The sequence below is a fragment of the Pleurodeles waltl genome, chromosome 10, assembly GCF_031143425.1.
Source record: "Pleurodeles waltl isolate 20211129_DDA chromosome 10, aPleWal1.hap1.20221129, whole genome shotgun sequence".
NCBI classification, from domain to species: Eukaryota; Metazoa; Chordata; class Amphibia; order Caudata; family Salamandridae; genus Pleurodeles; species Pleurodeles waltl.
In genome coordinates this window covers 107,186,967-107,214,127 of record NC_090449.1, presented here as the reverse complement: position 1 = coordinate 107,214,127, position 27,161 = coordinate 107,186,967, and the positions used below count along the sequence as shown (strand labels likewise).

General features: G+C 42.8%; 1 long non-coding RNA gene across 1 annotated transcript; it reads left to right on the top strand.

The window, feature by feature from the left end:
• Positions 1-1,060: 1,060 nt before the first annotated feature.
• On the top strand, positions 1,061-24,284 carry LOC138260715 (uncharacterized). Its single transcript, XR_011198938.1, has 3 exons — positions 1,061-1,239; positions 10,388-10,472; positions 23,596-24,284. It is a non-coding gene; the product is annotated as an uncharacterized lncRNA (long non-coding RNA).
• The last annotated feature ends 2,877 nt before the right edge of the window (positions 24,285-27,161 follow it).

Here is a 27,161-nt window from a genome sequence, read left to right as displayed (position 1 = left end):
ATTTGATTCTACTATCTTCTTGACTTTGCTTATGATGTTTATCCCCACGTATACCATCTGCTCAGTTCTACGATTGTCCACTAGCTTCACCCATTCATTAGTCATGATCTGACTTTTATTTCTGTTTAAGAGATACCCAAATACCATGCCAAACCTGGCAGCTTTCCCTTCTGCTTCCCTTATTGCCAACTCTGACTTAGATGTAACTACTGTAATGTTGTCTGCGTTTGCTAGTACCTTAGTGCTGAAATTGTGCAGAACCAATGGCACTATTAGACCATTACCAATGAGCCTCTTAATGAATAGGTCAATATATAAAGCAAAAAGCAGGGGCGAACAGGGACACCTCTTTCTCGTTCCGCTCAGTTTGGAAAAGGCCTCTGATTGGAATCCTGCTATTTGCAACCTAGCTACCAGTTTGCTATATAAAGCTTGTATTGCTCTAGCAAGACTGGGACCAAATTGATTCCACCTAAGTATAGCCCAAAGTTAATCTCTTGTCACCTGAACAAAAGCCTTTTCAGCAACGAGTAATGTCAGGGACATGGGATCCCTTGGGACTCCAGTCTTGACAAATAGAGCAATTACCCATCTAGTGTGGTCCCTCTTCCAGGGATGAACTCATGTTGCCACGGGAATACCAGTTTACTGTTCACATGATTACTAACAATGCAGGCATGCTCATTTGCTCACAAAAGTAAAACCATTTGTGCAATCCCAACCCTATTCATTGTGAACGCAAATGTTTAAAAATGTATAATGTTGATATATATATATATATATATATATATTCTAAGCATAACAATTGTATACTTTGCAGTTAAGTATGATCCACCCTTCAATCTTTCAAGTTGCTTCAGCAACAATAAACTTGTAATTGGATGGAGTGTAGCTTCAAGGCGCAAGAAATACACACAGTATGAGTTACAGTACAAGGAACAGGCTGCTCCCTGGGAGGTGGGCATACTAGGCTTATCTGAGCTTATGGTTTTTTCCAAGCTCTTGTATCTCATCCCCCATTGTTATATGGTTATATTGTGTTTCTTTTGCCTCCACAGAGATCTAATTACAAGAATCCTAGCAGCATTCTCCAGCATTTAGAAATGGAGGCATCCGAGCTGGAAGAAGATGTGGTTTATATGTTGAGCATTAGTTGTACGACCTCTGCAAAAAAATCATACTATGAGAGCCAGTGGAGTGAGTGGAGCTCTTATCTCACTTTTCAGAAGCCTTTCATTGGTAAATAACTTTATTACAAACTTGTTACAAAGTGTATTATTCCAACCGTATCAAACACCAAGGTAATGGGTGGGACTGCTTGAATTAAACTCAGCTACTGGCAATTGGTCGGACCATATTCCAGTTCATTGTTTTCCATCCACCATGTCACTTGAGTCAAAGGCATGCCTCATGAAAATCAGTACTGACTCTCCTCCTCATGGGAACAATCCATCCCAAATTGTCAGACAAGGCTCCTTTCAGAAGGGACCACAAGTGACCCCAGTTTCAGTTTAATTGGGCCCAATCCGTTAGGTATAGTTTGAGTCCTATGGTACAGTGAGTACAAGACCAGCCACACATAGGACGTCAACTGCAAGATGGATTTGATGGTCTGGAATGCTACGCAGAGAGATTGCTAGTGGTTTAGACTATTTGCAAGCATTTCTGCCATCTCCTTCGGTGTTTCTGATGTCTCACCAATCGGATATGCTTGTTAATTATTTTGAAATGTTTTTCTGTAATCTCTTCTTCAACGCACCACTGAATACAGTAAAGAGTTTCAAAGTTAGATGATATGTCTCAAGCAAACTAATCTTAACTTCTTTAAGAGTTAGGGAGAAGTACACTAGAGTGACAGACCTCACACCACAATGCCTAAAGATTGTATGTCAAAGGTGTTATTCTTGCTCACTGCCCTTTTTTAGTCCATAAAAAAGTAGAATCTGAACAACATACATTCATCCAGAGCTTAAAAATAAGATATCAGGCATAATAGTGAACATGATACTGAAATTAAAGAAGAAGTGATTTCTGAGGCAATGATGGTGGATTTTTTTCTTATATTTTTTAGCTAATTCTTTTAATTGAAGAGGCAGACCATAGCAATGCACAACTACTAGCTCGTAAACAAAGTGCAAGCCAGACATCAGTTATAATCGTAACTAATGCCATTAATAAAATATCATAGCTCAAGAAATACTGGTTTCCCAACAGTGAAGGTCTTCAAAACACGAAGTTAAAGCCCAAATTGGACTTTAAAATGTCCAAACAACACAGTCACAAGTCAAACAGATAAACGAGAACCGTTAGATCCCATTCTCCACAACAATAATAACTAATGAGCAACACTATCTTGTTATATGTGCTGGGAGAAATTCAATTTTTGATTGAGCCTTACTCAAGCAGCAGCCACAATCCTGTCAGGGTGAACCACTAAATAAACCTGTGCTTAACTTGGCATAAAAGCAGTCATTTTGAACTCAGAGGCACTGTATCAAGCATTTATGCAGCACTTAAACAGTAATACATAATGAAGACACAACGGAAGAAAAATCTCATGTTAATTTAGAAAAATAGACACCAAAATGACAAAAATCCAATCAGTAGAACCAGAGTTATGAATATTTAGAGTTTGAAGTAAAAATAGCGCCTAAAAGATCAAAGCACCAACCGCGGTCATCTAGTTGCACGAGACTGGGGCAAAGTTTTAAGTTATGGCCGACGGTGATAGAGCACAGTTCAGATCCATGAGGTGATTGGGCCCGGTCTCTGCTTACCTTCGGACTTAGAATATATTTTAAGAATAAGGGGGTCATTACGGCCCTGGCGTCCACTGTCGGACAGCCAGCACCACCAGTTTTCCTCCACAGGAGCACCGCCATGTAACTGCTGGCAGTGATGGGGTACAGAGGGCCCCTGTGGCCAGTCCTGTCGCAACCTTCACTGTCTGCTTTGCAGACATTGAACATCGCGATGGGTGCTGATGCACCCTAAGCACTACAGCATTGCCCCCAGGTCTATTATGAGCTGGTGTCAATGTTGTATGGTGTTTCCTGCTGGGTCAGTGGGGGGAAACACTGTTTTCGCCCGCTGACCCAGTGGGAAACTCTTAAAGGGGCCCCCTGGAAAACTTGCCCGTCAGGACTTTGGCGGACGTCCTTTTCCGTCTGCCGAAGTCATGATTACCTTCTAACTGTCTTGAAAAGGTAAATTTCATCGGGGCAAGGCAGCCAGCAGTGTTCGGTGAAGACGTGTCATGGTCAGGGAGCGGCTGGATGAACTTGTGGTGATGATTTTGACTGAGGACCTCATTACGAGTGTGGCAGTCTTCAGACCGCCACACTTGCAGTGGTGGTGGGACCACCACACTCCTGGCTTTCCCATGCCACATTACAACCCTGGCGGGCGGGACAGCCTAAAGACCGCCTTGACCACCAGGAACATTGATCCCCCCGGGCTGATGGCAGACTGAATTGTGCTCAGCCACAGCGGCGCTGAACTCAGCACTGCCTTGCTGTTCACAACTCAGCCTTCTTCCAGCCTTTCCATGGTGGTCATCCAACCATGGAAAGCCAGTGCCATGGGCCCCCATGCCCAGCACCATCAGAATGTGCACTGTCTGCTGTGCGGACAGTGCCCATTCCAATGGTACTGCTGTGCTATTGCATTGGCCTTTGCTCCCTTAAGGAAGCCTAGACCAATACAGTAGCACTGTTCCCACCGGTTAGCCCGGCAGGAATGTCATAATACAATGTTGCTGCCAGTCAGCCCGGCAGAATCATTGTAATAAGACGGGGGATGCCACCGGCATGGCGGTGGCTTTCTCCCTGCAGCATTGGTGGTCCTGTGGTGGGACCGCCAATGTCGTAATTAGCCCCTGAGACTTTTATGGAAGTTGAAAATCCCTAGTGGGCAAAGCATCAGGCTGTAACTAAAGAGGAATCCAAGAGTCTGGACACCTCTTTTGCAAGGAGCTGCAGAAAAGGATTTGCTGGTGCAGGGTAGAACATAGCAGGTGCTTCTAGGAAGTCAGGCCAAAAGGTGATGCACCTTGGGCAGATCGGCAAGCATGTAGGTCCTGGTCTCCTTTTGGTTCTCAGGGCACTTTTTGGCTGAAAATGTTTTAGGTGCCAAGTTTTGGATTTGGGTTATCTGGGCACCTTCAGCACCATCCCAAGGGTCCAGGACTGGGGGTGCACCCACGTAGAGAGTCAGGACCCAATCAGGCTGGATACAGGTGCAGCTTCAATGTGGTTGGAGCCTTTTCTATCCCTAAAGTTTTGATCAGGATGTCAGCTTACTGGCCATTGGAATCACTCTGAATGTCCTGGGTTCAAGCAGAGAATCAGGTCTCAGGCAGCAGAGAAGTCCTGGTGCAGCTGGGCAGCCTTCTGAAGTACACAGCAGGACACAGACAGCAGGGTAGTCCTCTGAGAGTCCTCCACAGGTCCAGAATTGAACTCAAGAATGGGTCTCAGGGTCCTAATTTTATGGCTGGGACAGTCTGTTGGTTCTCATAAAAGTATAAAGGGACCATCATTTGGCAGACCAATAAAGAAAAACATTGCTTTTTATACTCTGAGTGCCACCATTTTGGAGTTTTTGCTATACCTGCCAGCCCAACCTTTAAAATGCTGCAGCAGATGAGGAGGCTCTGCCTCCTTGAGCAATTTACTGTGATGCACTGTAGTATTTTGCCATTTTTTAAAGATGCAAGGTCTACCACTGATCAACTTCAACTGCTATAGCAAATAAAACATTTCCATCTATTCCTGCTCCCACAGTGGCTTTAGGACTGTTGTACTTGCCATGGTTCTTTCTGGTTGTCTAACAGAATATCAACCTCAAAAACATCATGGTACAAACATATCGACTTTACATGCTTATAATGTAAAGTACAAAAAAGATCAACTATCAAAATATTGCAGTCCAAAGTATCAACATCATGCTGATAAGTATTTATATTTAATTGTACTTATCATTACTATAAATTAACATACAAATACGTTTTTGTAAAAATAAATACCTATAAAAAACACAAAAATAATAATTAATTTATTAAGTTTAAAATATATTCCGATAATACATATAACTTTTAGGTATGCTTATCAAATAATACAAGAATGTAATATTAAACTGAATGTTACAATAAACGTACTACACAAATTAAAATGTTTTTAACTAACAATATCATATATATTGTTTGTATTAAATAATGAACAAGCAAAACTATAAATAAATTACAAATATATAAAAGCATACTTTAAATGCATTAAACCTCTCATTTGTGTTTGAGGATGTGTAACAAAAACTGAAAATAAAACAGAACAAAGAGAATGAAAATAAATCATAAATACATATTTTTAAATTACATATGCTCTGAAAATCTTTAAAAATCCACTAACATGTAGTAACCTAAATACAATTACATTTTTTCAAAATCTGATAAAAACAATTCTAATACACTAGGCTAACTACAATTCTAAAATCTTTAAGCAAATGCATATATTTTGCGACAAGGTGTCAGAATATAACTCAGATAATATACTGGGGAAGGTGCATATATGGGGGGGTGCTCAGATTTACAATTCAAATTGCAGTCTAAAAAACAATGGGGAAACTGTCAGGTGTTAGCCACGGCGCCTACATTGCCGATCGGGATAACATAGTCCTTTTGGACTACATATCCCATGACGCCTAGAGGGGAAGAGGTCGCTTAAAAAGCAAGCACATACAGGAAGTAATGCGCGTTATTCGTTTCCTAGAAACCAGTCGGATGGACAACGAGGGCTCTTGCTGACAGCGTTTCCGAGGTTGAGTTGTTTGCTTAGGAGGTTTAATTCCTCCTCCGGTTTTCCGTGGAGCCTGGGACCTTCCCGAGTGTCGAGTTTTTTTCCCAGGGGAACCTGCCACGAAGGAGAGGTGGTAAGCGGTGAGACGATTTGGTGCCGGAATCCCTCGCCTTTCATTTTACAGTTCGACAAGGACACTGGTAACTTCTGAAGCACGGCGGTCTTTTGTTTGAGTTACCAATAAAGCACAAACGATTATCCTTGGGGCCAGAGAACATTATATGTTTGGCTACGACAGGGGGTTAATGTTTATTTTTGCGGGAATTGAACTGCCGGGACGATTTTTCTTTTCAATACGTAATGAAATAACACCGGGTTATTCCTACAAATTGCGTGACTATGACATGGGGCTTAGTGGATTAACTGAGTCATAGAAAGGACTACGAGATAGGTTCTTATCATCGTTAATTTTATTCCCTTTCTCTTCGTTTCTGTCTCCTCATTATTTCGTGACTATCTTGTATAAAAGTGGGTGTTGAGCAACCCATTAGAGATCATCGGTATTAATTGTTGGCTTGGGGCGTCCATCTATGATTCAGATGGAGCACAGATAGGTGCTGGATTAGTTCTGCCCTCATGAGTTATGGGCAGGTACGGTCGTTGGTACTTTAGCGAGACATTGCGAGAGTAGACAGGCAATGTGATATTAACACTGTGTATTCCTCTCTTTACAGATATCCCGTCCCTGCTGTTCCTTCCCCTTCCTTCCCTCACCCGATTACTCCAATGCACCGTGGTTTAAATAGGTGACTTGGTGGTGTCAGGAGGCGGACCCTTATTTGCATCGCACCGAGTCTGAGGAGCATCTACAACGTGACAGAAACTGCAATTATTTGAAGGGTCAGGTTTACTATTATAACCCCAATCCAACAAACACTGGGGAACATTTATTCATAGGGAGGGATTTCAGCTGTAATATTGTAAATTCAACCTAAGAAACACTAGGGAAAGTGTATACATTCATGGGAGTGTAGAGTTACTATTCTAACTGGATTCTAACAAGAATTAGGGAAAGTGTGTGCATTCCGGGGTTCCAATTACTGTTACAGATCTAACATAACAAACGCCGGGGAAAGTATATATATACATTGCAAGGGTGATGGGGAGTGCATAGTTACTATTCTAACTCAAGTTTAACAGACATTGGAGAAAGTGCATAGATTAGGGGTGGAGATTTTCTATTAACTCCAATCCAACAACTGATAGGTAAGGTGGATATATTGAAAAGTCTGATTGACTTTACAAATCCAATTTAACAAATATTTTCGAAAGTGGATATATTAAGAATAAGATTTACTAAATCAATTCCTTCAAGCATCCTGGAAAGTGTATACTTTGAGGATCTTGTATACTTGGACTTCTTCCCAAAATTGTTTGGATGGTAAAGGGCCTCATTATGAGTCTGGCAGTCTTCAGATCACCAGACTTGCAGTGGCGATCAGACCACTGCAGCTTTGATGGTCCAACTGCCAAATTATGACTTTGGTGGTCAGACCACCATAGGACCGCCGTCCCAACCTACAACATGGCAGTCCTTTTTGCCAGCCTTTTCATGGCTCGGATCCTGCAGTGAAAATGCTGGTGGAAAGGTAGTGCAGGGGGCCACAGGGGGGCCCTTACACTGCCCACTACTATGTTGTGGGCAGTGCAGAGTCCTCCCTGCCCAGCACCATTGGAATGCATACTGTCTGTAATGCAGACAATGCGCATTCTGAGGGTGCTGGTTGGCCCCCTCTGTGCTATGAGATAGCACTTGGCTCCTTTAAGGGAGCCAATTGCTATTCCGTAGCACTGTTCCAGCCCGACTGACTGGTGGGAAAGCTCTATTTCAAGGTTTCCGCTGGTCAACCAGGTCAGGCCGGCAAAAACCTTGTAATAGTGCCGGGGGACGCCATTGCCATGATGGTGGCATCCTCCCCGCAAGTTTGGCGGTCCCACGTTGGACCGCCAACCTCGTATGAGCCCCTAAATCTTGAAAGTGATTGATTTAGAGATTGTGATATTCGAGAATGCCGGTACTGCAATTGGGTTAAATTGGAATTCACATACAACCGAGGAACATTGTGTTTGATACTGGGACGGCGCAGTCCTCTCTTGATGCCCACATTAAAACCTCTAATGGGAGCATATCTTGACATTGTTAAAGCAATTGTTGATATGATGTCCATTTGCACCTGGCAGACATGTTTGCCAAAACATATTTGCCTGAATTAAAGAGGAACTTTGAACCCTGGATGTTCCTACTTGTTTTTTAAATGTTTGGCAGTGGGCCCACCCCCACATAAGAAGGCACCCTTCCATTAAGAGTTTGACAGTAACGCTGGTAGTTCAAATGAACCACTCAACCCAATATAATAAATAAACAATAACAAGTTAATCAAATACCATTAGTTAGTAGAATTAAAAAACATTAACCTCCAAATCCCCAATAAACCTAAAAACCAGAAACAAATTATGCATTAATAGATTATTTTAAAATATTTAAAAATACATTTTAAAAGAAACATAAATATTGAAATAAAACATAATACAATTTAACATTTGTAAAAAATTATCTTACAGTAAACTCTATTTTAAACTTAGATATTATTGCAAAATAATTAAACAATAATATTTTACCTTCAATATTTTTGTCCACATTATATTTTTACTCATGATATTTTGACCACAATAGTCTGATCCCACAACATTTTTGTATCAATATTTATGATGCATGCCTTCTTGCCAGGGAAGGATCAGAGAATACAGTACTACCTGACACCCAAAGTCTTCTACTGCACCCAAGACAATGGTATTGGATTCTGTAGCCCCACCTCTATTTAGTGCTTGGAAGATTGCTTACGTTTCTCCTAACCTGTGTGAGCTTCACTGGCTCCATACAGGGAAGGTTGTTGTTTAGGATGCTGTGCTTGGTGATACACACTGTACTAAACCTGAAAATTCCTTGCTAATTATCTAAGAAAGGTTCCACGAAGTTAAAAACCAAGTTTTTGTAAGTCAACTCTTTCAGATTTTAGAAAGAAGCTAAAAAACAACTACACCTGCTCTATGTTTAAGGATCCTCTTTCACAAATGTGTATTTTTTGTTCGCAGCTTATAAAACAAATATCGGGTTCCTGCCTATCTCTTTGAAGTAAAATCATATTATTATTTTTTTTATTGATTTTTTAGTTTGACAGTCATCAACATTACCAACTGGGTAATGGCAAATGGTAGACACAGATATTTTGGCAATCATTTAACATCTACAGGCCAATGTCCTTAACCAATAACAATCCGCAATTACTTTATGGCCCATCCCTTGCCGACTGTGATCCATATGAATTCAATGAAGGGAAAATAGTTTTTTAAGAGAGATAACAAACATTGCAGACTACCATGTATGCACAACCATCGGTCCCCACCCCTCTCCGGAATATCCAGTAAATAGTGGCTTATCCATTTCCCCCACACTTTTCTGAATTTTCATGGCTAGCCTCTACTAGCATGAGTAACCTTTCAGCCCTCATAAACATATCAATTTCTCCCTTCCATTCCTGCATCGTGGGGCAATCTCCTAACCCCCAGTGCCGAGCAATGTCTCTTTTGGCCATCACTAGTCCTAGGCCATGAAAGAGAAGGTGAATTCGGGGCAGACCTATATTGTTAGAGATACCCAGGAGGAGGAAGTTTGGGTCCAGTGCAAATGACATGGAAAGCATGGTGCTCAGTTCTTGTGTGATTGTTTTCTGGTAGGCTTGGATTGGAGGACACTCCCAAATCGTGAGGAAAAAGGAACCCTCTGGATGTTGACACCTCAGACAATGTGGGCTCTGAGCCCTCTCCATAATATATAGTCTGTGCCTGTCATAGTACACCTGATGGAGCACTTTAAATTGGACCACGCGCAGTCCAGCTTTTATGCCACTTCTCTTGGGTGCATAAGGGATGCGTCCGAGTCGATCTTCTCCATTCCCCCCACATCTCTCACCCATTTCTCCCATAGACCCGTCAGTGTGTCAGGCATGATGTTCTTTAGGGTTCTGTATGTGAGTGAAATCCTGCTTTTCCCTATTGCTTCTAGCAGCAGCATCCCCTCCATTGGAGCATAATCTGGGATTCCATCACCGGGTAGACCCTCCGCTTCCCAGGCATGTTTTACCTATGCATATTTGAGGAATTGTTTTTTGTGCATCCTATATTCCCTTTGGAGTGCAGCGAATGACATAATATCTCTGTTCTCTATTAAGTCACCCACTTTGGATACCCTATTAAATCCAAAGTTTAGTATCCCTGCAGTTTCTTAAGTTCGGGAAGCCAACGACCCTCCCATATTGGTGTTTCCCTAGAGGGCCTATTGGCCCACCCTATGGCTTTCGTCGCGCTGCCCCATGCTCCTATAGTCACTCGGGTAGCAGGCAAAAGTAGGTGGAAGCCATAACCCTCGTATAAGTAGTGCAGACTCGAGTTTAGAAATGTTACATTTTAAGGTATAGTAACTAAAATAACAAATACATACCTGACTAAAAATAAACAATGTTTCATTTTCATTTCAGGATACAAATGTCACTTTGGAAGAATATCCCAAATCCAGCTCATTTTTTTCGCCTGCTTTACAGTGATCATAATGGAAATGTTCAGGTATATTGCTGGCATTATTTTCTTGATAATTGATAGAATTTGCTCAGTTCCCAATTAAACACATTCAGCCTCAGATGTTTGTAACAGGATTAAAATAAGAAACTAACAACATACATGAAATCACAAAAACAATCATGTCGGCTATAAAATGATAAGTAATTTATTGAATTCCAACCTCTGGTACACTCCCATCAGTGGGAGCAAGTCTCAAGCATGTGAAAGGGTGAGTGGGTAAGTAAGTGGGTGAATGAATGAGCCAATAGGTGAGTGAGTGAGTAAGTGAGTTAATGAGTGAATGAGCGGATAGGTGAGTAAGTGAGGACGTCAGTATGAAGATTTGTGTGCACACTGCATATAAAACGGTCTCTCTGCTTTGTTTCATAGCTTTTTCTTTTTAAATGTTAGTTTAATGTATCTGTGCATATATTGGTATTTGTGAGCGCAAACATAGTTCGCAAGCAACATTCAAGAGGAGATAGACTATTTTGTAAGATAGAAAGATTGAGATGGAGGAAAAGGGGTGTCTATTCTGATAGGAGACATCGTTTGTTAAAACTTGAATTACACTTTGTTTTGCTCCATAGTTCCTATTTTTCAAAATACCACAATTTAAATTTAAATACGTTTTTGGCATGCTTTTGGATAAGAATTATGGTGATTACCAGCCTAAGACAAAAAACTGTTTCCTGAAGAGGATATGTACCAGATGTGTATGTTGATGTACACTGGAGAGTTGTATGTCAGCAAGTCGATCATAAGAGTATCATGCTATAAACATATTGTAGCCACAATACCGGCTACAGAAACATTGTGAAGGCAAGTATATAGATGTAAATATAGACTTACTACTCTAACTACACTTATGCATGCATAAATGTTGAGTTAGGAATAGTAAAACTATTCTTAACAACACATACTTATCTTGACAATATTTTGCAGTTGATATTGTGGCTACAACATTTTTGTAGCATAATATTTAAAACTTGATATCCTGGTAGTATACCCTCTAAATGTTCTCCACTCCAGTGATGCTAGTATGTAAGTAGTAGACTGGCTCACATGACCCAGAGTAGGCCACTCTACTTATACGAATACAATGAATCCACTGGGGATACCTCGCCCGAATGGCACTTTAGATCTTAGAAATTCTTAAGCATGTACAATCTTGTAGCACTCTTGAACGGCAGATCAGGAGTCTTAGCTAGTCTGTGGACCCTTGATATTCAAATGAATGAGGCCTCGCCCAGAAAGAATCAGTGCAGCCCCAACAGCTACATAGCTTTGCCGTTGCCTCTCTGGATGGGATTGTGCGAATCCACTCATTGACTGGACAGTTCCTGCAATAGAGCATTGTCGGGCATTAGCAGGGTTTACATAGGGAGACACAATTGTATTACAGCCTGGTGAGAGGGCATGACTCTGAGCTCATTCTGCTTTATTTATTGTTTTCTAGTGTATGTTAAATATACATTAGTAAGAGATGACTCCTAAAAACTTGGTAAATGGATTTTCTTAGGAGGGATCCAAATTGTTCCTTGCTTCACAGTTGCACAGCTGTGAAACATTTTAAGCAGAAATCACACCAACCCACACAAAACACTTTGATCCCAAAATAACAAATCTAGTTGTTTAGTGATGATATATGTTTTGTTTTCAAGCACTGTCAGAGTGCATCTTACAGAATCTCACTATTTTAACCTGGGCTATTTTTAATGGAGAATTTGCTTTCCTTGGATCAAATAATTTATGAATTTCATCTTGAAACATGAATTACAATCTAAACATGTGTAAATCAACTCAAATATATTTTATGAGGATTGCAAACCACTGATTATATACCATTCGAGGAGGAATGAGTGAGTGTGTGCAATCACACTTGAAGGATGGAGATGGTCATGTGGCCCCAAAGGGATCTCCTACAAGCACACACACCCAGTGCTAAAAATAAAGCCTCACATTTGGAGAGAGCCAAAGAAGACTGTGTATTTTAGGAGTGATATGTTCATAGCCAGGTTATGATCCAGCTTGCAGTATGCAGTTCCACATCAGGAGCAGACATGTGGAATGAGCAGGACTCCCTGAGTACCCCTGGTCCTGGGCCAGCACTTGGACGATTGTACACAAAGCAGTTGCTAGAATGAGATAATAATCCTCAAACAGCAAAATCATTTGGCTGACTGCTAAGATAGGAATAACCTGGATATCATATGTTTTCATCTGCTCTTAGCCCAGAATAAATCCTTGCCTTCATAGCCAAGGCCCCACCACCTCACCACCACCGTTTTAGGCAAAACTCTTCTGCCAAAATTGCACAGCGGGAAACTTGCTAATACAGGCAATGCACCGCCACTCAATCCTCAACAATGTCAAGTCAGTTCCTCCAATGTTTAACATCTCATGCAATGAAAAGGTTTTGTGTTGTTTGCATACTAGGAAATTCCCGGGTTATCTACATAGACACAAGGTTCCAGGAGAAGAAGAATTGCATGGACTTAAGAATGAATCCCTTCAGCTTACCAAATGGGAGCTGGTCAGACCTGGCATCACTAAGCCTAACCCATCTGCACCTTCCACTTAGGTAGTAGCAGAACCTAGACAAATGCCTATCCCCCTTGACCTGTACAGTACATTCACAAGTTCCACATGGCTCTATCTATCACATCTTGACAGGAGATCAAAAACACTACCAAACAGGAAACTCCATCCTTAGGTGTGCACAGAGTACGGTCTCTGAGCTGCAATCAGCATTTGAAATACCAGACTGGTATACTCTAATACGTGGTTGTTTTTTAAGCACAACGACAACCGTGAGTCTATAAACACTCCCAAGACCTCAGTCAGATATGACATACTACTAAGAAGAAAATAGTTGCTAATGTTATGATCAAGTGTTGATTTTTTAAAATGTGTGCCACTTGCAAATAAAGAGCTAGAGAGGAATCCTCAAAAAATGAGTTAAAAGCTACAGGGAATGAAACAGCTACTGTCTAAAGCCAGATCATCATATCACATGACATGTCCAGTCACTAGTTTGACGTCACCCAAGAGCAGTGGAGGATGGTGAAAGTGGTGGGAGATAAGCACATGCCTGAAACTTAACTGAGCATGAACTCTACCATGGCCAGAGGGTTGCAAACTAGTGCATTTTATGCCCAATTTACCAAAGACACTGACTCTGAAGGTATATTTTTAAAACACAATGTATACGTGGTAAATAGGGATTAATAGAGGTCTGCTTTCTTAGTCATGTGTGCTCCACTTGGCCAACTGCTAGTGCATGTATTACTGTAAGCATATAAGTGTAATGCATTTAAGCACATCTGGGTTTTAGACGCTAGATAATTAACATTGACAGCATACACAAGAACATTAAGGCCCTCATTACAACCCTGGCGGTCAAAGACCACAAGGGTTGTTTTAGCGATCGTACCACCAACAGGCTGGCGGTACAATTTAACATATTTTGACTGCGGCAGTAGCACCACGGTGACACCGCCGGGACCGGCGGTTTCCCACCATCGTTGTCCCGGCAGTTATAATCCGCCAGGGCAGCGCTGCTTGCAGCGCTGCCCTGGGGATTATGACTCCCCTTCCCGCCAGCCTATCTATGGCGGTAGAGACCACCATGGAAAGGCTGGCGGGAAGGGGAGTCGCAGGGCCCCCAGACACAGCCCCACCCTGCTTTTCACTGCCTGCATAGCACCGCCAAAACCAACCTCCACGAGGGACTAAAAGCCATCGCCGAGTGGATGAACGACAGCCGCCTGAAGCTCAACTCCGACAAGACGGAAGTCCTCATCCTCGGGCGCACCCCTTCGGCCTGGAACGACTCCTGGTGGCCCACCGACTTCGGCCCCCCACCCACCCCAGCCAGCCATGCAAGAAACCTCGGCTTCATCCTGGACTCCGCCCTCACCATGTCCAAACAGGTCAGCGCCGTCTCCTCTTCCTGCTTCAACACCCTTCGAATGCTCCGCAGAATTTTCAAGTGGATCCCAACAGGAACCAGAAAGACGGTGACCCAAGCCCTCGTCAGTAGCAGACTTGACTACGGCAACACACTCTACACAGGCATCCCAACAAAAGACATCAAACGACTCCAGCGTATCCAAAATGCATCCGCCCGCCTGATCCTCGACATACCCCGCCGATGTCACATCTCCCCTCACCTGAAGGACCTCCACTGGCTCCCCGTGGACAAGAGGATCACCTTTAAACTCCTCACCCACGCTCACAAGGCTCTACACAACACCGGACCTACCCACCTCAACTCCAGACTCAGCTTTTACACCCCCACTCGTCAACTCCGCTCTGCCAATCTCGCCCTCGCCATCGTCCCCAGGATCCAGCGCAAGACCTCCGGCGGCAGATCCTTCTCCTTCCTCGCCGCCAAGACCTGGAACTCTCTCCCCACCTCACTACGCCAGACCCAGGACCTCCTCACCTTCAGGAGACTCCTCAAGACCTGGCTTTTCGACCGCCAACAGCTCAACCCCCCCCCCCGGCGCCTCAAAACCCTGACGGGTACATAGTGAGCTTTATAAATGTAATGATTGATTGATTGATTGATTGACAGTGAAAAGTGCGACGGGTGCAGCTGCGATGCCGGCTGCAATGTTACGGCCGACATCCCCTCTAAGCCGGCAGGCGAAAACTCTGTTTCCGCCCGCCGGCCCAGCGGGATGTTGTAATGCAGCCGGTGGGTTTGCGGCCGCTCAGCGGTTCAACCTTGGCGGGCGGCCTCTGCCGCCCGCCAAGGTTGTAATGAGGGCCTACGTTTTGGAATATTTTTAAAGGGGACCCATTTAACTGAAAAATCGTTTGCTTGGCAAGTGTGTGTTACAATTGGGGTCTCCAGTTGTCACAGTATGCACCCTGTACAAGCAGAAACCACCATTTCAAGTCAAGGTAAGCTAGATACACACTTAGAGATAACCTGTGCTCACCCTATGGTAGCTTGGCACAGAGCAGTCAGGCTTATCAAAAAAGGCAATGTGTAAAGTATTTGTGTAACACACACAGTAACACAATGAAAACACCTCATAAAGACTCCACACAGTTTAGAAAAATAGATAATATTTGTCTGAGTAAAATTAGATCAAAATGGCAAAAATCCAATCAGTAGAAGTTGAGATATGAATTTTTAAAGAATAAACTAAAAATAATACTTAGATGTCAAACACACTAAAAGGTTACTTAAGGTTGCGCTAGACCTGGGTAAATCCAAAGTTCAGGCCGACCACGATGGAGGGCAGGCCCGCAGAGCCCGATGAAGAAGATCCTTGGATGGAGCAAGCGTCAAGGAGTGGTGCTGGGGAGATGCATTGGTTCTGATCCACGCAGTCAGGCCAAAGTGTCAGTGTCAAGCCTTGCAGCCGGGTCTTAGGTCGGCGTTGAACTCCGTTGAGTTGAATGTAATGTGTTGCCATTGAACGTCGCAGTCTGGTCCCACGTCGTCATCGAATCGGCAAGACACTTGGGGCACTCCATCGTTTGCAAGCAGCGCAAAGGCTGGGGTGAGCTGGTTCTTGCAGAAAAGGAAGCAACAAATCCACTATCAAGGCCCAGGAATGGCTTGGCATCCTAGGCAAGAGTAGCACTAACAGATGGCAGAGTCCAGCCTCAAAAGCAAAGTTTCAGACAGTGTTTGAAGACCCTGAGACTGCAGGAGAACAGGAGGCAATTCAGCAAGCCCATGGTCTTGCTCTGGGTCAGATGAGAGGGTCCATTCCTTCCTCTGCTGGTCAAGATCAGCAGGCAGCAGGGTAGCTTATCAAGGCAGAGAGCAGTCTTTCTTGGAAAGCAGTCCAGCAGCATTGGACTCCTTGTAACACAGCAGCCCTTACTCCAGGCAGAGTTCTTCCCAGGTCCAGTTGTGTACTGATTTTGTAAGAGTCTGCGACTCAGTTCTTATACCCAAATGTGCCTTTGAAGTGAGGGTGACTTCAAAGAAGGGTCTTTGAAGTGCACAGAGGTCCTTTACTCCTAGCCCGTGCTCCAGACTACCAGTAGAGGGCAATAATCCCTTTGTGTAGGGAGTGGCACTTCCATATGCAAGTGTAAGTATCAGCTCCCCTTTACCCTTCCTGCCCAGGAAGGTCCATCAGAATGCATATGAATGCAGATGAGTGTTCAGACACACCTAATCTTCCTGTGTTTGTGGCTGTCTAGAAGTAATGCACAAAGTGTAGCTGTCAACAACTCCAGACATGTATTGGAGACAGGCTACCAGGCACACAGAGCTGTAAGAACAGAGAAATGCCCACTTTCTAAAAGTGGCAATTCTAAAATAGTAATGTTAAATCCGACTTTACCCGTAAAGAGGATTTATCATTATCATTCTAATAATATCAAACATGTTGTAGCTACTCCTTTCTAATTAGGAATTCCAGCTTAAAAGTATATTAAGGAATTCCCAATGCTGGTTTATGAGAGGAGTAGGCCTAACAATAGTGAAATACAACTTTGGGAGTTTTTCACTACCAGGACATGTACAACTTAAAAGTACTGTCTTGCCTTTTACAGACATAGCACCCTGCCCATTGGGCTGCCTAGGGCCTACCTTAGAGTGATGTATATGTAATAAAAGGAGAGTTTAAAGCTTTGCAGGGGATTTAAATGTCAAATCTGAAGCCTATCGGAAAATACTCTGTGATGAGAGAACAGCAGCTCCGGTGGTGATGCCATCCTCCAGTTAAAAAAAATAGATGGAAATATGCCAAGACTGCAGATACACTCAAATGACCAAATGCTCAGCTTCTCTGCAGATCAAATATGTAAAGCTTTTAAAACTAGTAGACAAGATAGTATGCTAGGACCGCATGGAAAACCACAAGCTTTGTATAAAGTAAATCCGACCTTTTGGGCAGAAAGCCTATCTTTAGTTTTTAATAATGCACTGCAACAGGAAATCATCCGGCACTCATGGAGGGGTTTTATAGTAACACCCATTTTTATGGGGGGATATTAGCAGCGACTGGAAAATGACCACCTTATAACGTACAAGATACTGAGGCAAAGCTCTTTACAGAGCTGCTGATATCCAAACTATCATTGTGGGCTACAGAAAAACAAATATTACCCCCTTAATCAGTTGGGGTTTATTCGTGGGCTTGGTACGGAGACAAATATATTAGCGCTTTCAGTAATTACTGACACATATAAGATAAATAAGCATCTAACTTATTTGTAATTTATAGATTTTGAGTCGGCGTTCAACTGTGTACAGCGCCATGACAAAAATTGTCTCATATGGGTATTCCCAGTTGCCTCTTGAAAGCAATCTAATTGCTGCACTCAGACACCTGGGTGAAGGTGAAAATTGGTGATGGTTATTTTATTTCTTGGAAAATTGATTCTTCCTAGGGTCTAAAGCAACGATGTGCTCTTGCACCATTCTTGTTTAACCTGTTTTTGGCCGATTTACCACAAGCCCTGGATGAAGGTACTGCTCATCCTTCCAAACTAGGCCACAAGTATATTTCAAACTGTTTATACGCCGATGACATGATTCTTATAAATCAAACAAAAACAAGTCTACAATGACTTATCAATAAAATATCATGCTAATCAGTACTAAATGGCATGGTAGTTAACAAATAGAAAACCAAGGACATAGAGGTGTCCAACAGGATACAGAAAAGGCATAAATGGTACCTACAAGGTCACCGATTGGATCAGGTATAGATTTACGGATATCTGGGATAGCTATTTGATGATAAGGGCTACTTCCACCAGCATCAACAGGATTTACAGAGGAAGGGGAATATATTACTCCTTGCATTTCATACATTACAGAGATCACTAGGTTGCCTAAGCTGTCTTTTTTTGCTAAAAATAATATCAGCAAAATTACTGCTGAGTATGGCCTACGAAAGCGAGGCACAGCTTGGTAGAGACGCAGTAACTTTAAATACAATGCTCTTTCTAGTATTTAGAGCTCTCTTCCACCTCCAGTGCAATGCCTTGCCAGCTCAGATTCATCTTGAATTTGGCCAAGTAAATCAAAATATTGCAAGAAAAGGAGCTTATATCAAAGTGTGGAAAAGAATAAAGTTGAATAATTTGAGCCAGCTGTGTAAATCCCTTTGGCAAGAAATTGAAACAAATATAAATGCCTATCACGGCAGTACTTTGAAGTGGAGATTGATGACCTGGCTGTCGGTCCATATTGGGAAATGTCTTTGCCTTTCGAGTCCCTCAAAAAAAATTAATGGGCAGATGAAAAAACTGACATTGCTAATAGATAAAGAGGCCCTTGCACGCACATCACTTGTCTGGATGATCATACATGAATACAAGATTCTTAAACTGTTGCCTTAACTAGAAAATGAATGGTCCAGATATTTAAAAGGTGGTTTTATTGGATTCCGGTTTGGTCTCCTTCCTGGGCTTAGCCACGCGGTCTCGTGGGCCCAGGATATGAAAACTACTTGCTGCAGATTGTGCGAAATGGAGGAGGAAAACATTACTCATCTGACTTGCATATGTCCAGCCCTATTAAAAGAGAGAAAAGAGCTGCTAAGTGGACCTTTTGATGGGTGGGAAATTCGGTCATGCAGGCAAACTGTGATGGCATGCTGTAAGTCATCAGATACTTTTTGAACTGTAAACTTACCAAGTTTTTAGAGTTAGTGGCAAAAAATTGACAATCCATAAGAATGACTCAGCTTAACTATTATTTTGACCTATTAATACGGTTGTGAGATCACCAGGCAATATAATTAAGCTTGTGCATTGTCACAAGTTACCCTATAATTAGGAAGCCCCGCTTTTATGGATTCTATCGCACAATATGTTTTTAATATCAGCTAAACACTTTACAGAAAATTAGTAATGAATTTTGGAAGGTTCTGGTTGGTGTCAGTACATTGATGCTGGAAATTGATTTTATGAAGCTTATCATACAATATGTTTTTAATGTCAGCTAAGCACATTGCAGAAAATTAGTAATGAATTTTGGGAGGTATTTGTTGTTACAAAAAGAAAGATATTAAGCATTTCGGGCCATGTTGTGCCATGGAGTGCAGAAGAAAAAAGTCTCTATAAGTATATGCAACAACAATGCTGTAGCCGGTAAAGGCAACAGTTTCAGACGTGATGGAGTTCTCAAGTGCCGCCTTCATTCTATGCCTTCAATTTTAGTGTAGTACAGAAACTCCTCAACATAGAGAGAGGTCACTAGTAAAATGTGCCACATATTTATGTAAGGAGACAAGCCGCTTGGTCTCCATCTACCACTTTGTCATCTGGCCTTCTACAGCACAATCCACCAGTGGGCACTGTTCATTGGGCAGCCACAACATATGCACTCAAAGGGCAAAATATCAGATCAATCCAGTGACAGCATGGAAGGGTCTCTGTAGCGAAAATGTGCAATTACTTCAAATAAGCAATTCCTTAGCCTAAAATGTGCTGCATCGCTTTTTCTGTTGAATTCACATAATAATCTAGCAAATGTGAAAATTCCTTTTTTATTTGTAAAATTGTGACAGACTCTAAGGTTTATTGATTTCTCCCTTGTATGTGTTTTCCACTCCACTACATGGCTATGGGCAAAATCTTTTGTAAACTGGATACACATGATCCTGAACTCCACTTTCTTCACCTGGGGCCCAAGCTTCGAACCAGTGTCAAGTCACATGCAGTAAATGAAATGTGAATTTGGATGCAACCTAACATCAGAAACTGGCCAGTGGCAGGTGGAACGTTTCATTCCGCATGCAGAATTGGTGGAATTTGGTGACTCTTGCACACCACATGGTGCCATTAGTTGTGCTACTTGCACTACAGGCACCACATTGCAATGCGAGCACCGTGACATACATATTTTCTGCCCATTGGCGGAACTCTGTGGAATCTTACGTAGTTTATGTTCCACGGAGTGAAACTCCCAGAGTTCAACCTATCCCTAAAAATGGTATGTTTTCGTGATCACTGATGCATACATGCCATTAGATCCCATTCAGACAGGATACTCCTGATTTTTACAAGCAAATATTGCTTTTGTTTTTGTGTCTTCCACCTAAAATTGCCTCTGCATAGAAGTCAATAGAGAAAATACATTCTCCAGACTATGGCGGTCATTATGAACATGGCGGTCTGGACCACCATGCTGGCAGTGGCAGAAATTACCGCCAAAGGCATGGCAGTCCGGACCACCATATTATGTTCACATGGAGACCGCCACAGGCAGAACTCCACCACCGCCAGGCATCCTGACGATGGTGGAGTTCCTTATCTGACAGGGCAGCACTGCAAGCAACGCTTCCCGCCGGATAAAGAACCTGTGTTCCCCCAGCCTTTCCCTGGCGGTTTCCCCTGCCAGGGAAAGGCTGACAGAAGGGATGCTCCGGGGCCCCGTGCACAGCCCTGTCGTGCATGTCAATGCCCAGTTTACAGGCAGTAATATGCGCTACGGGTGCAGCTGCACCCGCCGCACTGTTACATTGACGATGGCTACATGTGGAGCCGTCTGCAATGTCCAGGCACAGCGGAATGTTGTTTATTGGGTCGGTGGGGTTCTCAACGGGCTGGCGGTCTGTGTTTAGTCCGCCAGCCTGAACTCGGTGGGAAATCCTGCTGAGTTCATATTGAGGCCCTATATTTTTTTAATCTCCCACTTTCCTCCTCTAAAATGTTGGAATATATGCTGAGGTCTGCTTGCAAGTTCCTTGATCTCACTCTTTCCTGTCTCATTACAGAGTGTGGTGGAGTCAGAAAAGTATTCTGACCTCACCCCACTCTGTCTGGAAATAGTGTGGAGAACTACTTTTGACTGATATGCTGCTTCATGCAGCCTGGGCTGCAGAGTAAAAAACACCATGCTGTTTTCTGTATGTGCATCTTGAAGGAGGAGGATACAGAGAAAGGACAACGTATGCTCTGAGATAGGCTGTGTAAGGAAGACTTGGGCGGGTGCCACCACAACATTGAGGAGGGCCTCTCCTCCCCCATCACGTCAGAAGAGCAGCGTAAGAGGAGTATATGCCCATGTCATCAGGGGGCACAGGCGGAAGTGCAAGAGGCCTTTTAAACCAGCGCGCCCCTTGAACAGGTCTCTTTGCCCCTTCCAATGCACCCAGTACAGCTGCGACTGGCACTGATCGTCACCCACCCACTGGCCCCTTGGATGATGAACCCATAGCAGCAAAATAGTGGTAATTACCACAGACTTGGTCTCTTTGACTGGACCGATCCCTGGGCATGGTGTTAATTGTGTGGTCACCAGACTGGCGGGAGGGGGGACTGATCTGCCGGTGGTCCTGGACTCTCTTGCCCTACCCATGATGCCTGGTTTAAACTTTGGGGGATGTGCCTGTGTTCTGGTACCCCACTAAGGCCGATGCGCTATGCGGCGTCCTGGGAATTGGTAGCACCCTTCCAGGAAGGAGGGATGCATAAGATTGGTACCAATGGTCTGCTTGACAAATGCCTTCTACTGATTGTGAATGGATTCCTGGGTTGGAACCCGGTGGATGGTGCAAGTTGGGGCCTTCTGACACAATGCACACTGTGGGCTTCGCAACAATGAATTCTCAAGGATTATGTTTGTTCACAATGTAATACGTCTTTGCCTCAAATATAATCTTCAGCTTCTGGCTTTGGATTATCTTGGAATGATAGCCTAAGAGAATGTCTTGTATGGATTTCTTGTTGTTCCTGTGGACTTTGGTACAAGTTTATGGAGTCTAATGTGATAAACATGATGATGTGAATAAAGGGCTACGCGTGGGTGAACCACATGAAGCTGTTCTGAGTTGCACATTGTTCTCACACTATATCGACGTTGCTGTGCAATGCTAGACACGTCTACTTACAATGTCCAGTGGCCCTCCATAAAATTACTGCTGTCTAATGGCGCGTCTAGCAGTTAGACTGTATTTTTTAATCTTACTTTAACTACAGTAAAAAAATACGTTTTTTTTTTTTTAAAGAAAAAAAAGAAAAAGAAAAGACTCAAAAAGGACAGAATCGCACTGACTTTATGAAGGACCAATATATATTTATTTAAAAAATATTTTTATTTGTTTGATTTTATTAGTAGATTTGTTAATATTTATGTTGCATAGTACACAACAAGCCGGTACTAGAATGTGTGCATAAAGTAAACTAGCAGTTTACTTGAATTATTTGTGGTAAAATTTTGGCCAAAGTATACAAAGTGAATTGATGAATATTTTGCAGCAATGCTTGGCTTGCTGTTACCCGCGGGAGCAGAAAATACTCCTCGGTTTCAGCATGCTCCATTTCATACATTGCTGTGGCACCACGCTCGAACAATTGGTACAGTCCGAAACACTTATTGAAAAGTCAGCGTGCTACAGAATCCTTCTACGCCTTTACATAGCGCATGTGGTGGTGCGCGCATGCGTAAAGAGGCAGCACAGTGCCCAAAAAGGCAGGAGCTGGTCGAGCATTAATCTAATGTTTCCCTACATTAAACCTCTCACAACTAGAATATTGCTGATTGAGGGCTGCATCAGATTTTACAAACTAATACAAATTGCTGCACCTGATTTGCGCGTGACACATACTTGCACCCAGGTAAACAAATAGCTGGCTTAAAGAGACTGCGTAGGCGGTTGTTATATAAGGTTCAGATCTGGGTTGCAGCCATATCCTGTCCTGGATGATGTTGACATTCCAGAATGCTGTTGACATTGCATTCAGTCCCCTATAAACCATGGTTTAAACAGCTGCAGCATCCTGTGAATCCTGACACTGTTACTGTTAGTGGTTTGCTATGACCATGTGGCGCACTGTCACAGAGTGGCAGTCTGTAATGGTGGCAGGTATTGGGCATTGCTAATGGGAAGATATGGGGGTAGAACTATCCATGGAACATATGACCTTGCAAGTGAACTATGCACCTTCAGTAAGTGCATAGCCTCATGTAATACCTTCTGTGATACCAGTGAGCTTCTAATAATGCATGTGGTATTGGCCAGCAGTTTTACATGGGCCACTCATTTTGTATCAAGGCCCATATACACTACAATTAAGGTCCAGTCGGTGATCTTAGTAATAACTGTACAACACTCTGCTCTCTACTCCAAATTGTGTACTATTTCTTTTGGGTTCTAAAGTAATTTCTATTTCCTTTGTGTTTACAACTCTTTAGGACTGGATCAGACCACAAGATGCACATATACAGGTCTTCAAATCTGAAGGTGATGCAGTGGAGAAGGAACAGAAAGAACTGTACCCATATTCTACAACAAATTCAGATCCTCAAGAAGGACAAATTTCCCATATCACCGACATCCAGCCTCTCACGAAGACTGGTACCTCCACTGATCTGCCCAACTCGGCGCCCCAACAATGTGCTGACATCGATTATGTGGGAGTCAATGAGTCTGAAATGGATTTGGCATCATATTTTATAGAAGACCTCTTTATTCCGAAACCAGCTCAAATTACCTCCTCTTCCTCTCAAAACAATGTCTGTGCCTTAAAACTTGATTGCATAGATCTAAGCCATGCCATACATTTACAAGCAGAAAAGAGCCCCTGATGTTTCAGGAGTTTTCTCAGCCTGAATGTTTCCCTTCCTACAGGGATGAGTATTCTGATTTAGTAAATACGCCCCCCCCCCCCCACGGTTTACTAACTACTGAACCTTTGTCATCAGAAGGGAGCCTTCTTGGTAAAAAACATCAATTGACATAGAAAATAAGATTCCTGGAACTGCTGCAGTAGAAAGTTCTGCAAAGGAGAGAGGCACAATATAATCCAAAACCAACTGTAGTCGCTAATAGCAGCAAGGTTGATAGCAGTTAAAACAGTTATAAACAGGGCACTATACGTGTTTATTTAGCAGAGACTGGAGGTCCACCTACGGCTGGTCCTTGGCTTCTGTGTCCACCTATATTAAACAAGTACTGACAAAGTCAATATCTCTGAGTTATATTTTATAATTAAGGTTGTTCTTCATTGATGGGGAAAGTTTGTGTGGTCTTGTGGATGGGCTTGTAAGTGAATGGGAAAATGGGTCAATATTTTGGATTGGTGGATAAATGAGTAAGTAACTGGGTGCACAGATAGAAAAATCGCTCAAGGAATTCATGGATAGATGGGTGATAAGGTACGTTAAGGGGTGAGTAAGTACATGGCTGGATTAATGGGTGAGCGCACATATGGACTGATGGATGAATGAATAATTTTATATTTTGAGACAAAGGCCCTGTCAACAAGTTTGTAAACCTGGCCCAGTAGCATGCATCTGTCCTCTGACACCACAAATGAGGACTGCCACGTTCCTAAATATTTAATTAGACACATGCCATATCTATTGTGTGCTATGTTGACGACACACAGCTGATCATCTAACTTGATGTCAACTAAGAAATTGCTAAAAGTAAATTTAGGAACTGACTTTCCGATCTGGCACAAAGCTGAAGGCTTAGGGCCTCATTATGAGTCTGGTGGTCTAAGGACCGCCAGACTCGTGGGGGCCATCGAACTGCCGCACTCCAGCAGTCCGAACACCACATTACTACCCTGGCAGTCGTGCCGCCAGGGGACTGCAGTGCCCGGCAGGAACACAGCTCCTGCCAGGCTGACGGCGGTTGGAGTTGTGGTCAACTATAGCGGGACTGAGTTCAGCTCCGCTGCGCTGATCACGAGTCCAGTTTCTGCCAGCCTTTTCATTGAGTGGTCCCCATCATGAAAAGGCTGGTGGAAACACAGTGCAAGGGGCCACAGAAGGGCTCCTGCACTGCCCATTGCATAGTAGGTGCAGGCTCCCCACCCAACACCCACTGCCTGCTTTGCAGAGAGTGCACATTCCAAGGGTGCTGGTGCGCTTTGATATTGGCCTCGGCTCCCTCACGGGGGGAATGTCATACTACAATGTTCCCGCTGGTCATCCTGGTGGAACATCCGCCTCATCCCTGCAAGTTTTGTGGTTGGCTTGTCTGACTGCCAGACTCGTAATGAGCCTGTAACTGTCTTAAACTTACCTGTGAAAAACCTGAAATTCTGTTTCTTGAGGAGGTTACCTTTCTTTGATCATCCAACTAGTACTCCCCTGCCCCTCAGTCTTAAAAACTACCCATCACCAGGAGATGCCATACACAATGTAGGGTTTATGTGCAATACACATGTCGCCATTGAAACCCATATCACAAAGGTACATGCCAGCTGTGTCAACCACCTCAAAGTGCTGAAAAAGACTCTAACTTTTATTAATAAAATGTATTTTACATGCCATTCAGGCCATTGCTGGCTCCTTACTTGGTAACAGTAACATACTTTATCCGGTATCTCATCAAATATCAGTTCCATCATCTGGAACCACAACAGAAAACTGTGGCATGACTTCTGTGTAAGCTTCCCAACAGAGCAACATTTCAACTCATCTTACCCAGCTGCACTGACTCCATTTCAATGACAGCATATTTTATAAAACTCTGAGTATTTGTTCAAACGCAATAAATTCTCTGGTTCCAGCTGTTATTTGCAACATTCTTTTGTCTTGTCAACCAGCCAGATGCCTCCATCTTAGTGCAGAACATCTCATTAAGGTGCCTTTCAATAAGAAGGCTTGATGGGTAAGAAGATCTATCACTTACAGAGCAGTCAGAAATTGGAACAGCCAAGACTGCTTATTTTATTGGAAAAAGCTGAAAGACCTGACAATTTAGTCATTAGTATACTAAAGATATCAATGTCTCCATTTTCTACGTGGTCTCCCATTGATTCCAGAGCCAGAACACCCATACGGGTATTTTTCTGCTTCTAAACTATTTAAAAAAAATGCTAATTATCATATTACTTTATAGGCAAGTATATTGTATGAAGACACAGTTTTGCCACACAAATCACAGGCTATCTTTGCAATAGTTGGCAATTGAAGCAGATTATTGAACGAAAATTCATATTCCTATAAACCCTTCTTGCCAACAAGGCACACCATACCTGAGTATGGATGATGGGCAAGATGGTGTGCCCTGCAAACCGACCATTACGAGGGAATTCACAGGACTGAGTCTCTGACAAGTGTTGTAGTGTGTTCAAAGACTGTCAATGGTGATGACTAGTCAACCACAGCGTCATAAAAATCTGATATTCTTCTCGGTGGTACATTTAAAATATTAATGTATGGATTCTGAAGGATTCCAGCAGGCTCGCCCCCAAATAGGCAATGGTCACAAAAGGCCTGTTTCATAAACTTTTCTGTGCCTGCACCTTGAATTTAGATTTGTCGGTAAATCAATTTTCCAAGGCAAAATACCAACCTGATTCATGGACTCAGTGAAAGTGTAGATTTGCAAAATGGGTCAGCAAAGTTAGAAATTACACCAATATTGTGGAATTTTCACATTTTCAAATATATAGGTTGTAGGTGGGTTTTAGGGTTGTTTTGAAACTCCTACCCGCAAATGTTGGTTAACAGTCCGGAATTGTAAGTTTGCAGGTATTCACATATATTTTTCACACCCCGAAATCAGTCGCAAACCTACTGTCAAGCATTGAAGTAAGTGGGTTCTGCAGTAGAGATAGGAAAGAAACAACATCAAAAGGTATGAGAGTGTAGGAGAAGAGGTTCCTCCTCTGGTTAATGTTTCACTGGCGCAAAAAAACTTGCTTTATATTTCCGTATGCAAAATATTCCTCCGCCTGGAAAATTCTGAATGAATAAACGTTCTATACATGCGCACCAGTGGAAACTATAAGAGTCAAATA